The following is an 8,828-nucleotide window of genomic DNA, read 5'->3' on the forward strand; positions in this document are numbered from 1 at the left end:
AGTCACACTATGCAGATTTAATATAAAACATACAATATTACATGATTCAGAATTTCTCAAGCAATAAAACAGTAATTCTCAGAGGTGTTAAAAGTTGTTTAATGACAGAAGTCCATAATCAAGTAAATTTGGTAATGCTTGTTATTTTATTTCCCTTTTCCTAGAAAACCCTTATGCCTATTAGTATTTTAAAGTCTTCTAAAAGTTCTGCCTTAAAAACAACAACACTCATTAAACTTTATTTAACTTAATGCTTCTAAAACTTATTTGTGTTTGGATGCTCTCCTCTCTTCAGAACATTCATTAATAGCTCATGGAACTCTAGTATTCTAAGGAAAATTTTCTGGGAAGAGTTGACAAAGAATATAAGTAAATATAATGTATTATACACATAGAGGCGCACATAATAAATACAATACATTGCCCCTGATTAAGTGGAGTGGGCAGTCTTGACATAAGCTGTATACTTGGGAGTTTTACAACTGAATACAGTGCCCTGAACACAATAGGTACTCAGTAAATATCTACTGAGGTGAACTGATTTTATTTTTTGTAGACACTTTACCATTCCCACCCTGTCCCCCTACTTCCAAAGGCCAGTTTCCACTTCAGCAACCACTGAAGCTATTTTTGTCTGCTGTCAGACAAGCTAAGTTGTTATAATCCCTTGTAATTAAAACCCTTTGCTCAGCATATTTTAACTTGCTGTATTACAGCAAAAAAACAAAAGACTTCTTTTGGTGGTTGTAAAACACCCCTTAGCCCTGAAACCCTAGCATGCTGAAATAGGTCATGTAGTTGTTGACCATCAAAGGAGTGTTTTCTCAATGTTACATTACCTCTGCCCATGTTTAAGAAGGCATTAGTCTTCAGGGCTCACTGCTTTACTGGGCCTCATGTGTTTCACCATTCTGTGCCCTGATGACATTTCTTCTCTTAGGGTTTGTTTATTCCAGGTTTATAGTTGTGCTTCCCATCTTCATGGGAACTCAGGTGCTGAAGTCCACTCTACAACTTGTGGAATTAAAGGAATCTAATTTTTTTATATTAATTGACCTGTCTCCCAAAGTTTTTCTATGAACTCCTTGAGCAAGCATTTTAGTGCCTACTGATTTTTGAAACTACAGAGGTAAAATATAGACTATTTAAAGTAGCCTCATGGTCTAATAAAGAAGCATGAACATAACCAACAATCACAGTTCTGGGTGATAACAAATATACTCGAAGCATGCACAAGAGACAGTGCTATCCCAGAGGAGAGTTATCTCCTGCATAGCTACAAAATACTGTCAGATTCTTTGCCTTTCTCCCTCCATCCTTCTTACCTCTTCAGGACCCAAACCTGAAAAATACCACAACTAGGCTAACGGATTAATTAAAATGTGTGATTACATATTCCAAATAAACTCAACAAAACTCAGTAATTTCGTTATCTCTTTCTTTAGGCTCAATTTGAAATTCTTTAACAGAGCCCTCACCAGTTCCTCTTTTCTTCTTAAAACTCCCTGTTCTCCCACCTTTCAAAAATGTATTCTTAGTTGATAATCTTATCTCATTAAAAATAAAACAGAAGACTCTATAATAACACCTTCATCTTCCCACCATCAAACGTACAGGTTATATGCATCTGCACTATCTTTGCCATCCTCCTTCCTGTAATCATGGAACAAGTGTTCCTCCTTCAATCAGCGATCAGATCAGTGCCTCTCCTTTTGCTTTATATAAAGATTTATCTCCACCACACTGGACACTCTTTTCATTCTCCTTTGATGCTCTCTCTAACAACAGTTATTCTTAAGGACTTGGCTCTCCCCTTTTCTTTGGCTGAACTCTCTCATTGTATGATCTCACCCATTTCCATGGCTTTATTATTATTTTTATTGCGTCATGACTCCCTTGAGCTTCAGAGTCATATCTAATTACCTACTTGAATATATTTCATGACTGTCTCAGTTTAGAAAGCATCATGAGATAGCCTCATTTGTCATTCCTTTCCACTCACTACAGGTGTGGGAAGTCTTCCCTTCCAGACCATTATCTTCCCACTAAGTATCTAGGGCTTTCTCAGGTATTGTGAGTCATTGGGATATTACAAAATGATTTGTCTATTTGTCCATATGGGGTAAGTCAGAAAAGGGTCAAGCTAAATCTGAAGAACCAACAGTTGTCACTCCTGCTGAGCAGTGACTGGGAGAAGTGCCAGAGGCTATTGAAGAGATACCTTTATTAGACATTAATGAAAAGAACAGCTTGCATAACCTCTGGGCACAGGGGATGAATAGTGATTGCTTAAAAGTAGGCCAGGGCACTCATCAGATGATGACTTCCACATGGTTTTCTAGGTACCTTAGCAATGCTCCTCTCCGTGGCCCTTTGCTGAGCTATTACCATTCCTGTCCATGTGGCCCATTTAGGTCTAGCCCTCTTGACTCATACCACCAACCTCTCTACTATCATCACTTTCATCTTGGCAAATTTCTTCTTTTCTGGCTGCTGGGAAAAGGATTGGAAGAGTGGATGAGGGCATTGTGGGGAAAAGCCTGATCTGCCTCATTATGTCTCTCCCAAACATTTTATCAATGTTAGGAACCTTCTCTTTGTTCTAAAGGGATCCAAAACCAGAAAGACTCCCTCTTCTCTCTGCAAGCTATAGTCAGATCCTTACCTTAAATCAATTAAGTACGGAATAGCATGGCTATTTGAATAAGGGTTGAGGAGAGGAGAAAATTAAACATCAGAAAATATATAAAGTTATTATCCTACTGAGATGTCTGTATTAGTCAGCTCAGGCTGCTATAACAAAATACCATAGACTGGGTGACTTAGACAACAGAAATTTATTTTCTCACAGTTCTGAAAAGTAGAAATTCCAAGATGAGAGTCTGGCAAGGTTCATTTTCTGGTGAGAACTCTTTTTCTAGCTTGCTGATGGTGACTTTCTTGTTGTGTCCTCACATGGTGTAAGGAAGGATGCTGCCAGCCCCTGGACTGATAACCTCTTTAAACAATGTTCCTACTTCCAATCTTTCTACCTTATAATCAACTCCCCACATCTAGAGTGACTTTATCAAAATGTCTATCAGATGATTACACACACTTGAATAAAACTTTTCAGTGAATCTCATTGCACTTAAAGTGCAATCTAATTGCCTTACCTCAGCCTACAAGAGTCTGGTAAAATCCTTGGATGTTATAGGAAAAATTTTTGGATGTTATAGGATTTCAAATGGGGGAATAAATGCTTAGATCTGCTTTGTAAGAAATGGAAATTTAGAAGCAGTAGAAATGACAGGAGAAAGATTAAGCTGGTGACAGGAAGAGGTATATAAAGTCTACTGAAATAATTCAGAGGGGAAGTTATAAAAATCTAAATAAGTTGGGGGTAATGAAAAAAGGGAATATATTCAGGGGTATTTATGAAACAGAAAAAAATAAACCATGCTGAACTGACATGAGGGTGAAAGACATAAAATAAGGGAGCAGGCTCCACCCAATAATGACGCTGGGTCCCTGACTGTATTGCAGTGCCATTCACTTGGAAACTCAGAAAGGAGAGAGACTTGTGGAGGAGTTGATAAGTTCCTTTTGACACCTGCTAAGTTTGAGAATCTGTGGAAAAATCAAAATTCATTTAGCTATTGAATATAGATTTCTGGAACTTGAGGCGTAAGGACTTGGGAATCAGAGAAGTTCAAAGGCAAAAGATAGAATCCTTGATTGCACAGTGTTTCAGTGTGGAATGGGGAAAGAGGAAGCAATGGAAAAGATGGAGGATAAGTAGATATAAATGTGAATGGAAACCAGTCTGTAAGCAACTTAGTGAGTAGGAGATGGGGCCAAAGAAATCAAATAGGAACTAAAACTTGTTCTTTGGATTTGTAGTCAGAAGTCATTAGTGGTATTATGAGGGCAGTTGGGATGAAGTTGCAGGGATAGAAGGTTAATCACAGTGTTCTGAAGAGAGAATAAAGGTTACTTTTATTTTTTGAGGATCTTTCTAAAAAAGGAAACAAGTGAGCTAGAGTGTTAACTAGTGGGAGCCATACAATCAAGGGAAGGTTTTGTGGGTGTGTTTTTTTCTTTGCACTTGGAAGGGAAGGAGGCAGTAATTATGGAGAAACCTAGTGACTAATGAATTGACTAATGACCAATAAAATAGGATAAAAGGATAACAGATGGTAGGGGAGCAGATGGTAGGGTGGAGTCTTGGTCAAGTAAGTCTACACAACTCTTCAATCTTGAGTTCATCTCCCTAACAATCAATGGCATGGGCTATGAGGCATATATTTTATTGACTGTTCAGTAGAGTTTTATGTTTCTAATGAAGTTAAAAAGTAAATTATATGTTTGTATGTATTTTATCTCCAAAATGCCCAAGTTAATTTTGCTTTTGATTTTTGTATGGCTTATGACTAATTTCTTTTCTTGTTGAGGGTTGGTTCTGGATTAATAAAAATTGACTATACCTTGCAGTAGCATTATATTGTCCCTGATCTTCTTTCTATACAAACAGAAGTCTATGTGACTACTGTAAATTATACTACAAACATTTCAGAATACATTGCCACTTGTATACTGTTCACCACTCAAATCCAAATTTTATTTTTTTCCTAGATCTTTGACATCCATGTGCACGATTCAGTTTCCTTTTACTTGACACCTTAGCTCATTATAGAAGCAATTGAAAAACTTACCTAATTAAAATTCACAGATCATAAAGTTTAATTCAGTGGTAAGGCTAATTTTCCTCTAAGCTATTGAATGTCAATGATTACTTTTTCAGTGGGAGTGAAGACAAAAGCCAAAAAGAACTTTTCATCTCTTTTATTGTTAACATAAATTATTCCTAACCAACACAGCAAATTGAAAGTCCTAGGAAAAGTCCTCAATATGGATCAAAACTCACTGTAGTAGATGGCAAAGATTCTGTTCTCAATAAGTATGAGATGATTTAAAAAGTGTTAAGTGTGATCTCCTAAGAACTAAGTGAATGGGGCCCAATCATCTTAGAAATAATTCACTGCTTAGAGGTTTCATGAGTTGACATTGCTCTGGTGGCCTGAAGCATTAAATGCACTTTTGCTTTGGGAAAACGAAATGGAAGCAGATTATACATATATTCTTCTAATTGCTCCCAAAAGAAAACTCGGGTATATTAAAATGGGTAATTTAAAAAAGTATATGGATGTACAGAAATTTTTTTGCTGTGGGTGAAATTAATTTGCAAGTTATCATCATCCCATTGCCCTCAGTTTGCACAGCCTACTGCTATATTGTGGGGAGCTGGGGTATCTTCACATGTTTTCTCCCATACCCCCATTTTTTGCGCATTAAGAGAAATTTCACAGTATGTAAGTTTATTTTGGTTTGTTTGTATATTTGCATAATTAAATTTTTTCCTCTGCAAAATGGCAATAATAATGTCATGTGCTTTACAAGGCATTTAAAAAAAATTTTTACAGGGCATTTTAAAAATAAAATGAGATTGATCCATTTACAGAAATTAGAAAGTCCCAAGCACAGATTAAACACTCAATTAAGTATTAGTCGTTATTATTCATTATTCACTTATGCAATACAAATTTATTAACCACAGGTTATGTTCATGGTGCTGTGCTGACATTGGGACTCATTTATTCATTCATTCCATTAGTATTTAATGAGCACATATGATAAGTTGGGTATTGTTTTAGATGCTGGGGACACAGCAGTGAATAAAACAAAGTTCAGACCCTCATGGATCGTATAAGGGAAATTAGAGAAAATAAAAAATATACAATATAATACCAGGAAATAAGTCTTTGTAATATAAGTTGTATAAAATACAATGGTAAGTAAGATAAACATAGATCCTACATATACTAATTAAACTCGAGACAAAATAAAGGTAAACATGAGAGTTTAAAATTAAGGAATGGCCCAGCCAGCCGTGGCTCAGCGGTTGAGCGTCGACCTGGGATCCAGGCGATTGGGGTTCGATTCCCGGTCAGGGCACATGCCCGGGTTGCGGGCTCGATCAATGACTCTCTCATCATTGATGTTTCTGTCTCTCTCTCTCCCTCTCCTTTCCTCTCTCTGAAATCAATAAAGATATATTTTAAAAAAATAAATAAAAAATAAAATTAAGGAATGAAACAGTTCTGAGTAGAAATAAGGTCCAGGGAGTGGCTATGGGTATGGGTAGTTGAAATTATGTAGGAGAGGGTTCACTAAGGTGGCACAGGCCAAGAATCTGTGAACTTGGGAGGTGAATGGCTCATCCATGTAAATCCTGATTTGGCATTGACCCATAACTGGGGAAACCCCTAGACTAGAACCTCCTTAGGTCAGATATAAAATACAAATGAAATGTTGATTCAGATTAGAAACTTATTCTAATGGAAAAATGTTTGGTTTATAATTAAAGCATTCATATCCTGGAATTTTAAGAGTTGGTTTTAAAAAAATCTTTATTTTTTAAGTAATGACTTGGTTTTTAATAAGCATCTTGAAGACTTGATTTCGTAACAAGACCATAAGAACTCTGTATATTTGGGAAATTAATATATTGGTTTTCTGTGGAAAAATGCATTTGGTTCATAAATATGATAAGGAATCTCTAGTTCTGCATCCCTCCCTCCCCCCCCCCCCCCAGAGTGTTCTTGGATAGGAAGATTGTCTGAAAAGGTTATATAGGAAGTTTTAGGTCATCTATGTTGGCTTGTCAAGGGTGTTCTCAAGTAATACCTTAGACTCATATAAGAAGGCTCTTTCCCCTGAGTTCCACACTCTAGTGTGTTCTACATATCCCCAGTGAACAAAAATAAATTGCTTAAATAACAATTGAGGCTCTTTCTTTTGTTCTTGGTTGTATGACCTTGGGCCACGTGTGGTGCCAGACTCTAGCTTCCCACTTACTGCATCTTAGAGTGGATAAACTTTTGCTTTTAAAAGGGAGATTAGCCTGTCCAAGTGTGGCTCAGCAGTTGGGCATCAACCTAGGATCCAGGAGATCGTGGTTCGATTCCCGGTCAGGGCACATGCCTGGGTTGTGGGCTTGATCCCCAGTGAGGGATGTGCAGGAGTTAGCTGATCAATGACAACTCTCTCATCATTGATGTTTCTATCTCTCTCTCCCTCTCCCTTCCTCTCTCTGAAGTCAATAAAGATATATTTTTTTTAAAAAAAAAAGAAAGAAAAGGGAGATTAGAAGGTTTGCTGTCTCAACCCACAGCTGCTTCATCTATGTCTAAAGATACTAAGAAAAAGAAGAAATGACAAATTATAAAGTTTGACTCATGGAAGGGAGGAATCTAATTTAAAAATGGTGTGAAACTGTAAATAAAAAGCACAAATATAAAAAAGCTATTTTTTTTCCTAGGCTTTATAGATGTTAATAATTTACTTTCATGTGTCTTATTCCATAGAACGTTTTAAATAGTATAATTGTGCCAGTTATATTACAGTGAAATTTTGAGACTAATCATGCAGTGTTTCTTAGAAAAAGTAAAATTTTAAATGCAGACATGATAAATGCTTTAAGAAACAAAAATTTTTGTTACAGTTTTTCAAGGTAGAAACTAAAAAGTTATTACAGAAGCCTCTTGCAAGGTAAGTTATCATATTGCATTTGCCTGGGGAAGCACATACTATATGCTTGTGGAGTTGACATTGCTGAATGTCTGCTGGATGAAACAAATTGGTGAAAGATATCACGGAACTGCCACTTTCCAATGCTACAGTAACTCATCAAATTAAAAATTTAGCTTCAAAAAGGAAATCAAGTCAATATCATCTCTGTAAAATTGTACCTTTTCTTTAAAAATGGAAAATACCTACGGATGTGGCTGAGCTTGCCATTTTACTTATATTCCAGTATCAGCTGTCAAATATCAGAACAAACCAAATGATTGAAGATCTTTGTTTATGTTAATACTTGGCAACACACAAATGGTGCTGAAATATTCAAAGGATTGAATATCTTCTTCTAAATCACATGGTTTCTTCTGGGGGGAAAAAAAAGTGTTGACATTTGGTCTGATGGTGCAAAAGGAATAGGTGAGTAAAACTGTGGCGTACATCAAATCCATGGCCCCAAATTGTATTAGTAGTCATTAATTTCTTCACCACTACACACTGGCAAGAAAAAGAATCCAGTTTTACTTAAGAGTGTTCTTGATAAAGCACTAAAAATATTTTTTATTAGGTCTTAACCCTTGAACATGTCTTTTTAATATTTTGTGTGCTAAAATGGAAGTAGGCATAAAGCACTTTTACTACAAACTGATATTTGTCAAGAGAACTAGCACTCATGCAATTGTTTCAGTTGTAAACTGAAATGGCCATTTTTTCATGGAACATCATTTTTGCTTGAAAGAATGACTTACAGACAAAATTATGGTTATTTAGACTTAGGTCTTTTTATAAAAATATACCAAATGGTTTTTAAAACCAAATATAATTTTTTAAACAATATATAATAAAAAAGTCAACATTTAGTGCTTACTTTGGCAGCACATATACTAAAATTGGAACAATACAGAGAAGATTTAGCATTGCCCCTGCACAAGGATGACACGCAAATTCATGAAGCGTTCCATACTTTTAAATGTAATCACCAAATGTATATTTTGCAACAATGGCAACCTTTGTTTTTTTGCATGTGCCCAGCTTCAATAAAATACACAGAACAGAAATGAATATTTAATAAAATCACCAGTTGTACATTTAAGAAAAAAAGTCAACATTTAGATCTGCACAACTCTGTGAACTGATATTCTCTAAATAATCAATAAGGGTGTTACAAAATGTCACATGGATAAATAATACACTTAAATTACAAGAGAGAC

General features: G+C 35.9%; 1 non-coding gene across 1 annotated transcript; it reads left to right on the forward strand.

Annotated features, from left to right (window-relative positions):
* Positions 1 to 8,477: 8,477 nt before the first annotated feature.
* Positions 8,478 to 8,585, forward strand: LOC148093123 (U6 spliceosomal RNA). Its single transcript, XR_015714608.1, has one exon. It is a non-coding gene; the product is annotated as a U6 spliceosomal RNA (small nuclear RNA).
* Positions 8,586 to 8,828: the final 243 nt, after the last annotated feature.

Source organism: Miniopterus natalensis, chromosome 5, assembly GCF_054644295.1.
Source record: "Miniopterus natalensis isolate mMinNat1 chromosome 5, mMinNat1.hap1, whole genome shotgun sequence".
In the NCBI taxonomy this organism is placed as follows: domain Eukaryota; kingdom Metazoa; phylum Chordata; class Mammalia; order Chiroptera; family Miniopteridae; genus Miniopterus; species Miniopterus natalensis.